The sequence below is a fragment of the Pipistrellus hanaki genome (assembly GCF_964339955.1).
Source record: "Pipistrellus hanaki genome assembly, chromosome: 2".
NCBI classification, from domain to species: Eukaryota; Metazoa; Chordata; class Mammalia; order Chiroptera; family Vespertilionidae; genus Pipistrellus; species Pipistrellus hanaki.
Genome location: NC_140504.1, coordinates 111,187,442 through 111,198,562, shown reverse-complemented (window position 1 = coordinate 111,198,562; position 11,121 = coordinate 111,187,442). Strand labels below are relative to the sequence as shown.

General features: G+C 37.9%; 1 pseudogene across 1 annotated transcript; it reads right to left on the bottom strand.

The window, feature by feature from the left end:
* Positions 1-8,886: 8,886 nt before the first annotated feature.
* On the bottom strand, positions 8,887-9,458 carry LOC311615405 (pre-mRNA-splicing factor SPF27-like; annotated as a pseudogene). The gene has a single exon. The product of its transcript is annotated as a pre-mRNA-splicing factor SPF27-like (transcript).
* Between the last annotated feature and the right edge of the window lie 1,663 nt (positions 9,459-11,121).

Sequence of the window (11,121 nt, the reverse complement as noted above, 5' to 3'; positions counted from 1 at the left end):
CCACCATTTTTTCGCCTCTTCTAATGGAAGTCTTGATATTTTATTCCCAGGGTGAGTTTTAGGAAGCAACCCAGATTTCTGTTCATGCCAGCAGCCCCACCTCACTAGACAAGTGTGCATTACTGGATGTGGCATAAAAGTAACATGAACAACTTGATAAACAAGTTTCACAGACACATTCCTGTGGTTTGCTAGTTGTTTTTAGCAACTTAGCCACACTTCATGTTTCTAATTACAGGGCTTTATTTTCATTTTTTAAAACAGTGTGGTCGTGACATAGGTAATCTCTATAGGGTACATTCTCTGTGAGTCTCTCTTAGCAAATCCAATACAGTTATAGTCTGCATATGCTGACACTTCAAATAATTTACATTTTCATGCTGTAAAGCTCAGTAAAGATTTTTAGCACCTTTATTTAGTATGGGTAAGGGGAGTGCTAAAAGGGTGAAGCAAGTTGCTTAAGGACCACTGGCTAATTATTAGCAGAGTTGGAACCTAGAACATTTGCATTTTAAATCTGTCTGGTTTTCTCACTACATTTACCAAATGTTAATAGGATTTAATTTGTATGGTTATAGAGTCAATTAGGCTATTATACTGGGAAAAACTGCCATTATCCTAATAAGAAAATATTAGTCTAAAAATTTAACTTTAAAAGTCTTTCTGTGAAGTTTGAATTATATAGTTAAGAAAACAAGATTTAAATTAGATCATTTTAAGGAAAACGTGGTGAAAATTTATCAGACCAGAAACTGAGACATAGTGAAATGATTTGCCCAGGGTTGGTCACAGGGCCATTAGTGGCTGGGCCAGCACTGGGGCCCATGATTCCCCTTCATCTCTACTGCACGCATCCTCAGATAGCTTTGCTGGAGGTGCCACATAGTGACTGATGCTCCAGGAGCACTGCATTGGGGCACAGAAGAAAAGCCTGGACCTAGAAATTAGAAAGGGAGGGGTCTCATTCTCAAGACAATATTCTTTGAGCATTGGCTGCACCAGGACCTGCTGGTGGGACTGGGAGCCCAGCAGGCTCCTGTGCTCCCAGAAGCATCACTGAATCTCCAGGGTTAGGGAGAGGTTAGGTAAGAATATATGTGCAGTTTGCTTTATTCAAAACCCTTGTTTTTAAAAAGGCAATTTATAAATTTTAAAGACTGATTTTTGTTGTCATTATTAAGTTGTATGAATTCTTTATATATATTTTAGCTATTACCCTCTTATTTGATATATGATTTGTGAAGTTTTTCTTCCATTCTATAGGTTGCCTTTTATTTCTCTCATTCTTTTTAAAATTTATTATTATTGTTTAAAGTATTACATATGTCTCCTTTTCCTCCATCCACCCCTCCCTGGCCACTCCCACCCACCCCACCACCCCAAGGACAAGCCCCCTCTGCCCCAGTGTCTATGTCACTGGTTATGCTAATATGCATGCATACAAGTCCTTTGGTTGATCTCTTACCTCTCCTCCACCCGCTACCACCACTGACTTCCCTCTGAGGTTTGATGGTCTGTTGGGGTTTCTCTGTCTCTGGATCTATTTTTGTTCATCAGTTTATGTTGTTCATTATATTCCACAAATGAGTGACATCATGTGATATTTACTTTTCTCTGACTGCCTTATTTTGTTTAGCATAATGCTCTCCATTCATGCTATTGCAAATAGTATAAGTTCCTTCTTTTTTATAGCAGTGTAGTATTCCATTGTATAGATGTACCACAGTTTTCAAATCCACTCATCTGCTGATGGGCACTTAGGCTGTTTCCAAATCTTAGGTATTGTAAATTGGGCTGCTATGAACATAGGGGTGCATATATCCTTTCTGATTGGTGAAGTGTGCTTAATGGGTCAAATGGAAGTTTCATTTTTAACTTTTTGAGGACTCTCCATACTGTTTTCCACAGTGACTACACAAATCTGCATTTCCACCAGCAGTCCAAGAGGGTTTCTTTTTCTCTCCATCCTCTCAAGCACTTTGTTGATTTGTTAATGATAGCCATTCTGACAAGCGTGAGATGCTACCTCATTGTCGTTTTGATTTGCATCTCTCAGATGATTAGTGACTTTGAGCATGTTTTCATATGTCTTTTGGCCTTCTGTATGTCCTCTTTTGAAAAGTGTCTATTTAGGTTCTTTGCCCATTTTTTGATTGGATTATTTTTCTTCCATTTGTTAAATTGTATGAATTCCCTGTAAATTTTGGAGATTAAACCCTTATCAGAGATAACATTGACAAATATGTTCTCCCATGCAGTGGGCTTACTTGTTTTGTTGATGGTTTCTTTTTCTGTGTAGTAGCTTCTTATTTTGATGTAGTCCCATTTGCTTATTTTCTCCTTAGTTTCCATTGCCATAGGAGCTGTATCAGTAAAGATATTGCTACAACATATGTATATTTTGCTACCTCTGGATTCTTCTAAGACTTATGGTTTCCTGTCTTATGTTTAAGTCTTATATTAATTTTGAATTTATTTTTGTGTATGGTGTAAATTGGTGGTCTAGTTTCATTTTTTTGCATGTATCTGTCCAATTTTCCTAACACCATTAAATGAAGAGACTGCCTTGTCTCCATTGTATGCTCTTGCCTCCTTTGTCAAATATTAATTGAGAATTTTGGCTTGGGTCTATTTCTGGGTTCTCTGTTCTGTTTCTTTAGTCTATATGTCTGTTTTTCTGCCAGTACCAGGCAGTTCTGAGAACAGTGACTTTGTAATATAGCTTGAAATCTGATGTTGTGATCCCTCCAACTTTGTTCTCCTTTTTCAGGATTGCTGTGGCTATTTAGAGTCTATTTTTATTCCACATGAATTTTTGGAGTGTTTGTTCTAGGTTTGTGAAATATACTGTTGGTATTTTAATGGGGATTGCATTGAATCTATAGATTGCTTTAGGTAGTATTAACATTTTAATGATGTTGATTCTACCAATACATGAACACGGTAGAAGACATTTGTTTATGTTTTTGTCTAACTTTTTTTTTCAATGTACTGTAGTTTTCTGAGTACAACTCTTTTACCTCCTTAGTTAAGTTTATTCCTAGGTACCTTAATTTTTTTGTTGCAATGGTAAGTGGAATTGTTATTTTATTTTAGTTTCTCTTTCTGTGAGTTCTTTATTGGTGTATAAAAATGTCATAGATTTCTGGGTGTTAATTTTGTATCCTGCTACATTACCAAATTTATTTATTAGTTCTAGTAATTTTTTGATGGAATTTTTAGGGTTTTCAATGTACAATATCATGTCACCTGTGAAAAATCACAGTTTTACTTCTTCTTTTCCAATATGGATACCTTTTATTTCTTCTTCTCTGATTGCTTTGGCTAACACTTCCAGTACTATGTCAAACAGGAGTAGTGAGAGTGGGCATCCTTGTCTAGTTCCTGTTATTAGGGGGAATGGTTTTAGTTTTTTCCCATTGAATATGATGTTGGCCCATAGGTTTGTCATATAAGGCTTTTATTATGTTGAGGTATGATCCCTCTATTCCCACTTTGCCGAAAGTTTTTAATCAAGAAATAGTGTTGGATTTTGTCAAATACCTTTTGATATGATCATGTGTTTTTGTCTCTCTGCCTTTTTATTTGAATTATTTCTTTTACTGTGAAGAAGTGTTTTAGTTTCATGTATTATTCTTATGTGCTCATTTTTACTTTCCTTTTTGTTCTTGTGTTGTCAAAAAATTATTCATTGCCAACACCAATGTCTAAGAACTTCTTTCCTACATTTTCTAAAAGTAATTTTATAGTATCAGGTCTTATGTTCAAGTCTTTGATTTATTTGGAGTTAAAAAGAAAGGATAATTATGTAGTATGATATAGATGATAATTACATATTACAATATATAAATGTGTCAAGTTACCAGATTGTAAACCTTAAATTTATGCATGGTTAGATGTTAAATATATCTAATTAAAAATTACTGTCAACTAATACATTAGACAAAGGTTAAATTGTTTAACTTATTGCTGGAGGCATTTCTCCTTTTGCTTACTCTTTGTCTTTCCTCCCCACCCCCCAATTCTATCTCACTTTAAATGGGATGTCACAAATGAAATAATATATTTGCTAAGCCCATTTTTTCCCCCTTACTAGACACCTAAGTTCAGCAGCCATTTGGCAGAGATATCTGATGATCGCCTAGAAGTCACACAGAAGTCTCAGGTTCAGGAGTGTGCTTTAGGCTTATTTGTGTATTTGTTTGGTTTTGAGTTTAATTTTCTTTTACTAAGATTGAGGTAATATAATGTAATGAATAAAGAATGATAATAAAACTAATGCCTGCAGGTGTTCTAATTGGGGAAAGTGCAAGATTTTAAGATATTAAAAAAGACAGGTAAAAATTTTGGGATCAATATAAAACGGTGATTAAAATGGAAAGTAGGTACAAATAAACAAACACATGAGCCAGTAACTTCCATTATGCAATACCACCACTTTCTAGGGAAGCGATGTTGCCAGATATTTCTGAGTGACTCTGAAGGAACGTAAGGGCAGTAGGGTATGTGATGGTCTGCAGGAGTCAGTCTGGGGAACAGGGAGGGGTTTTGGGGTGAAATTCTATGAGCTCCAAAGCCTGCCAGTGAGGGAAGAAATAGCTGAGTTTCCTGAGAAAGTGAATCCTTCCAGTTAGCATCTGGCCTTTCAGGTGGCCAACCATACATAGGGTTGTTAGATGTCTTTGGAAACTTGGTGGGAAAGAAGTTGAGTGATTATGAAAAATCATCTGAATGTTATACGAGGTCCAGTGAGTTGAATGTTCCTATTTTACAGACCTTTATACTTCAGTGCACAAGTGTGATTGAGCAAACAGTATTAGTAGATTTAGCAAATAAAAATATAGGACTCTTAATTAAACATGAATTTCAGATTAAATAAAGATTTTTTCTTTCCATTCTCCTTTATGCTGTAAAAACCTAGCTACAAGTTGCACAAATAAACAAACAAACAAAAAATAAAGATAGAGAAGGACATAGGCAAGACATCTGTGATGTGTAGGAGGTAGGAAGGGAGAGAGGGTCGGGAACCAGTCCTCTTTACACGCAGCCAGATGAGGGCTATGACCCCTGAAGCAAGGGATCTTAGGAGGAGATGGGCAAAGATCCAAGGTAGCTGAGGGATGGAGGAAGCCCCTAAATCCAGGGCTCCTGTAAAAGTATTCAATCTCCTAAAGATTTTTTAATAGTATAAGTATGTCCCATGCAGTATTTAGGGCATACTTATACTAAAAAATATTGCTCATTGTTTATCTGAAATTCAATTTAAACTGGGAGCAATTTGTTCTATCTAGCAGCCCTGTGTGTGTGTGTGTATACATACATGTATATATATATACATACACATATATGTATATATACACACATATACATACATGTATATATACGTGTGTGTGTGTGTGTGTGTGTGTGTGTGTGTGTGAGAGAGAGAGAGAGAGAGAGAGAGAGAGAGAGAGAAAGAGAGAGAGAGAGAGAGAGAGAGAGAGAGAGAGAGAGAGAGAGAACACCGAAATTTGAAGGAGGCCAGGAACACCTTGAGCAAGTTAACCTCTCCTTGTGGCCTATATTGTTGTAAAATTATTTAATCAGACCTAAATCACAGAGTCATGATGAAATTTAAGTAACATGCTGAAGCAACAACTGTGTCTAAAACATGGATGATGGTTAGTACAGACAGCCGCTACTGGCTGAGATGGCATTGGCCCCAAATTAGATAAGAAGCCTAGATGGATTTCAGCTCCTCTCACCCTCAGGGGCTCCTCTGCAGGCTGAATGCATGTCCACATGGGACATCCTGTGGTCATGGGGGTAGCCTGTGGCCAGGATTTATTGCTGCTGCTGTTGCTGTATGTTATTTTAAAGGGTAGAATAGACACAGGTTATCTTCCTTCTTCCTTTGACAAGTGTCAAAGGGCTAGGTACTATGCCAGGGACTGAAATAGAGCAGATAACAACAGATAGGACTCTTGTCTTCATGCTCTGAAGCCTAGCAGAGAGAAGAGGAGGCACAGATTAAATGAGTGCTTAATTAGGAAAAGGATCAATTTTATCTTGAAAAATTCCAATGGGTTTTGTGAGTGCATGACTGATGGAGACCTAACTTAATGAGGGTGGTAGGTGGCAGAAAGGTTTATAACCCAATCTGAGAATGGGAGGGATAGGTGTTAGTCCTGGAAGCCTGCAGGCATAGAAAAGTGTCAGGGGGTAGGAACAGCCTGTGCAAAGTGTTGATGCATACAGGCCATGACATCTTCTGAGGCCTGACTGCTAGAGCTGGCTGAAGAACAAGGCCCAGGTGAGGCAGGCTTGAGCAGTCAGTTTTCTCTGCTGAGGAATTAGGAACCAATCTAATCATAAGAAGTTATTGAAGGATTTTAACCACAACAACAGAGCTAACATTTGTTATCATTTTTCTCTTATTAAATGCACATCTAAAGTTTCAAGTTGCTAAGTACTAAATTTTACTTGGTGAATGGAGCTCTCTTTTTTGGCAACTGCCATTCATGAGTGTCATGAGGAAAACTATGTTTGGTCATTAACACCGTCTCCTCCAAAAGAGTGGGAGGCAGATCAACACAGTGGCTGAGCTTAACTCTATTCATCATAATAACGAATGAGTAAAATGAACCTACCTCATAGTATTGTGAGGGGAGTCAGAGGAGATCACTTTTCAGGGCTTAGTGTGGGCTGACATTTAGGTATTTTATAAGAATGTTAGCTATCAATCATGTGCAAACACAAAGGACAATGCAAGTAATTTTTGGTTTATTTTAAAAATCCATTTCCAAGAGAGTCAAATATCACTTAGGTTTATGTAAAGCTCACTCCTAATCATTGAATAAATATTGTGAACCTGAATTGGAGAGTGTAGGTAGCAGAGAATCAGCACGTCTGACATACTTAAGACCTGGACATACTTGGCCTCTGCACTGGACTAGTTCCCAAACATTTTGAAATGCTCATGATTGCCATGGGCAGTCTGAAGCTCATGCTCCTTGAAGACCTACCACAGTCTAATTAATAATTCTGGCTACCAGCCCTCTAGTGTTTCAAACCTTGTGAAGTTATTTTGTGATGCCTCTGGCTTGTCCTCAGAGGGAGAACTTATTTTTTTTTTAATTTTAAAATTATTTTATTTTTTAATTAAAATTGACATTCAATATTATTTTATATTAGTTTTAGGTGTACAGCATAGTGTTAGGTATATTATATAACTTAAGAATTTATCCCCATGATAAGTCCAGAACCCACCTGCCGTCATACCATAGTTATTAGAATACTAAAGGCCCAGTACACGAAATTCATGCACTGTGTGTGTGGAGGGGGAGGGGGTTCCCTCTGCCCAGCCTGCCCCCTTTCACAATCCAGGAACTCTCATAGGATGACCTACTGATGGATTGCCCCCATCACTCCACTGCTGCTGCCACTGCCAGCCGCCACAGCCACAAAAGTGTTTTCATCAACACAGACTTTAGTCCCTTCACTACAAAAAAATGACAACTTTCTTTAGGCATTCTCAAGATGTCCCTTTCATAGGATATGACATTTCCTTCTTTCTTTTTTCTTTTTTTCTTATCCTCACCTGAAAATATTTTTCTATTGATTTTTAGATAGCATGAAAGAAAGAAGGAAAGACAGAGAGAAACATCAAGGTGAGAGGGACACTTTGATTGGTTGTCTCCTGCCTGAGCCCTGACTTGGGCCCCAGCCAGGGAGAAGCCTGCAACTTAGGTACATGCCCTTGATCAGAACTGAACCTGGATCCTGTGGTCAGCATGCTGAGTCTCTATCCACTGAGCCAAACTATCCAGGGCAGGATATGACATTTCTTAGACTCTCCAGCACAGACCCTCATTTTTTTCCTCCAGAAGTGAGGTGGAAAAACCCTAGATCACCTTCTTATTAGTCAAGTTATCAAGAACACTATGAGTGGCATTGGCATACTGGCAACTTAGCCAATGAGTGGTCAAAAAAGGTGTTCCTCTGCAGCTTACATGCAGAGGCGGGACTGCCAGCAAAGGCCTGCCCTCAGCCACAGCAGCTGAGAGCAGGTCCTCTCCCTATCTTCTCTCCTCTCTTTCTTATCCCCTCTCCCCACTCCTCTCTCCTCTCTGGGCCAGCCCTTGGCCATAGTGGTTTGAACAGGCCCCGTGTCTCTGTCTCCATCTCTGCTCCAGACCTCACCTGTGCACACAACCTCCTCCTGACTGGTCATGACTGTTACAGTGTCCCAACTAATTTGCATATTACCTCTTTATATAGATAGAGTATGGAATAAATTCCCTATGCTGTTCTTTACATCTCTGTGACTGTTTTTATAACTGATCATTTGTACTTCTTAATCCCATCACCTTTTCACCCAGCTCCCCAAGCCCCTCCCATCTGACAATTATTCGTTTGTTCTCTGTATCTATGAGTCTTTTTCTGCTTTGTTAGTTTAGTTTGTTTTAGAGTCTGCATATAAGTGAAATAATACAGTATTTGTCTTTCTCTGTCTTACTTATTTCACTTAGCATAATACCCTCTAGGTCCATCCATGTTGTCATTAATGGTAAGATTTTGTTCTTTTTTATGGCCAAGTAGTATTTCATTGTACATATGCACCACATCTTCTTTATCCATTCATCTCTTTATCCATTCATCTCTTGACTTAAGTTGCTTTGATATTTGCCTATTGTAAATAACACTGCAATGAACATAGGGGTGCATATGTCTTTTTTTCCAAGTTGAAAATTGTATTTTGCTAATGTGCAAATAGAATATAGCAGTCCACTTTCTGTGCTTTCTGAACACTTAGCCACTGAGTAGTTCTGTACAATGCTATTGACCTTCACCATGCTGTGTCTGACCTTTTATTGAAGCCAGCCTGAATTGTTTCTACAACCGCATTCATTTGTCTTTCCAGATGTTCTCTTCATTGGCCTCTGCATTTTTATTGCTTCATTTGAAAGACTTCATTTTCTAATTGCAAAATAGTCCTTTTAATCTCATTATTCTTACTGACCAGGGATACCCAGTATGATTCCATTTCTCTTCATTTAGATTCAGCTATGAGTTGCAGGTTCTTTCTCTGCCAGTCTAAATCTTACATATGCTTCATTACTTCTGGAGATCTTTCTGTGCATGCTCAAGCATATGAATAAGATTTTCATTATACACTTTCCAGGCATTGCATTCACTCTGTGACATTAGTTCCTGATTCTCCATTTGAACTGCTTCACACTTTCACTGGTCTATAGAATTGTTTACACATACCTGGATGCAGTAATGTCATTTTTCTGACTCGAGGAAGGAGTTGGAGGTTCATATCATTTTATACCAAGCAATTCAAGAGATTGTCCAACAGCCAGTCTTTCAAATTCATTTATCATTAAATAGGTTTCAAAAGCAGAATAATTCAGGGATGTGAAGTGGCTCAGGTAGTACTTTGGTATCTGTGAGTTTCCTCTTCGACCAAGCATCGCAGCCCCTTTCTGTGACTTCCCATGTTTCATAACCTTGGTAACAATACTACAGCATGCCCACCACAACCAGCCTGCCATTCTTAGGCTCATTTGAATTTTCTGAGTCTTTTTTGAATGAGTGCTTTGGAATTCTTTAATAAATATCCAGACATGGAATTGCTGGATCATAGAGTACTCTATTTTTATTTTATTTTTTTTGTTTCCCTTGCCCAAGGGGTTATATCACACAAAAAATATTAATGAGAAAAATGTCAGAAATTGCTTTAATAGACCTTTTATGGTTTTGGGTCTTATATTTAAGTATTTAATAGACTTTGAGTTTATTCTTATATATGGCTTATGAAGGTGGTCTAGTTTCATATTTTTTGCATGTATCTGTCCAGTTCTTCCAAGTGTTTATTAAATAAACTGTCTTTATACCATTGTCTGTTTTTGCTTCCTTTGATATTAATTAACCACATAGGCATGGGTTTATTTATGGGCTCTCTACTCTGTTCCATCTATCTATGTGTCTGTTTGTATGCCAGGACCATGCTGTTTTGATAACTATAGCCTGGTAGCATAATTTGATATCAGGTATTGTGATATCTCCAACTTGTTCTTCTTTCTAAATATTGCTATAGCTATTTGGGGTCTTTTGTGATTCTCTAAGAATTTTTGGATTATTTTTTTTAGTTTTGAGAAAAACGCCATTGGTATTTTAATAGGAATTACATTGAATTTACAGATCGCTTTGGGTAGTATGGATATTTTAACAATATTAATTTTTTATATTCACTAACATGTATATGCTTTCATTTATTTGTATCTTTTTAAATTTTTTCTTTAGTGCCTTATAATTTTTCCAATACAGGTCTTCTACTTTCTTGGTTAAATTTATTCCTACATACTTCATTTTTATTGATGCAATTGTAGATGGGATTGTTCTCTTAGCTTCCCTTTCTGATAGTTTATTATTGGTGTATAAAAATGCAACCCATTTCTGAATATTAATTTGGTATCTGCTAATTTACTAAATTTATTTATCAGTTCTAAGAGTTCTTTGGTGGACTATTTCGGGTACTTGAAGGACTCTTGATGGAACAGAATACTCTGGGCTGATGGGTGGGTAAGGAAATGCTTCTGGCTACTCTTGGATTATCAAGCAAACACAGTGCATGTGAGGAGGGGCCCCGGGACCTCTCACTGTCATATGCTTGGGACCCAAGTGCTTCTCCTTGGGTCACTCAGCCAGTGCATGTCCTCACCATTAGACAGTGAGGAGGCTGGGAGATCAGAAGCTACAACAGAGTCTGCCCTCTTCTTTATCCTCAATACCCAAATAAGGTTCTTCTTGAGGTCAGTTGGCCTCTCTCTGTCTCTGTGACTCTATCTTAGTTCTGGCTGAAGTCATTCCTACCCGATTCCTGCAATAGCTCCTGTCTCATTGCCACCAGTGCACCTGCACTGGAGGTCATCCACAGGTCACATCCTAAAACACATAGCTAAGCACTTTCCACAGCTCCCAGTGGTATGCAGAATGAAGGTCCTAATCCTGAACTTGATGTCAAGATCTCGGTAGTCTCATTTTTGCTTATAACAAACTTTTCCTCTTCTACTCATACCTGTTCTTCTGAAATACTGAACTCTTCCCTGATTTCTGTCAGACTTCAGACCTCCA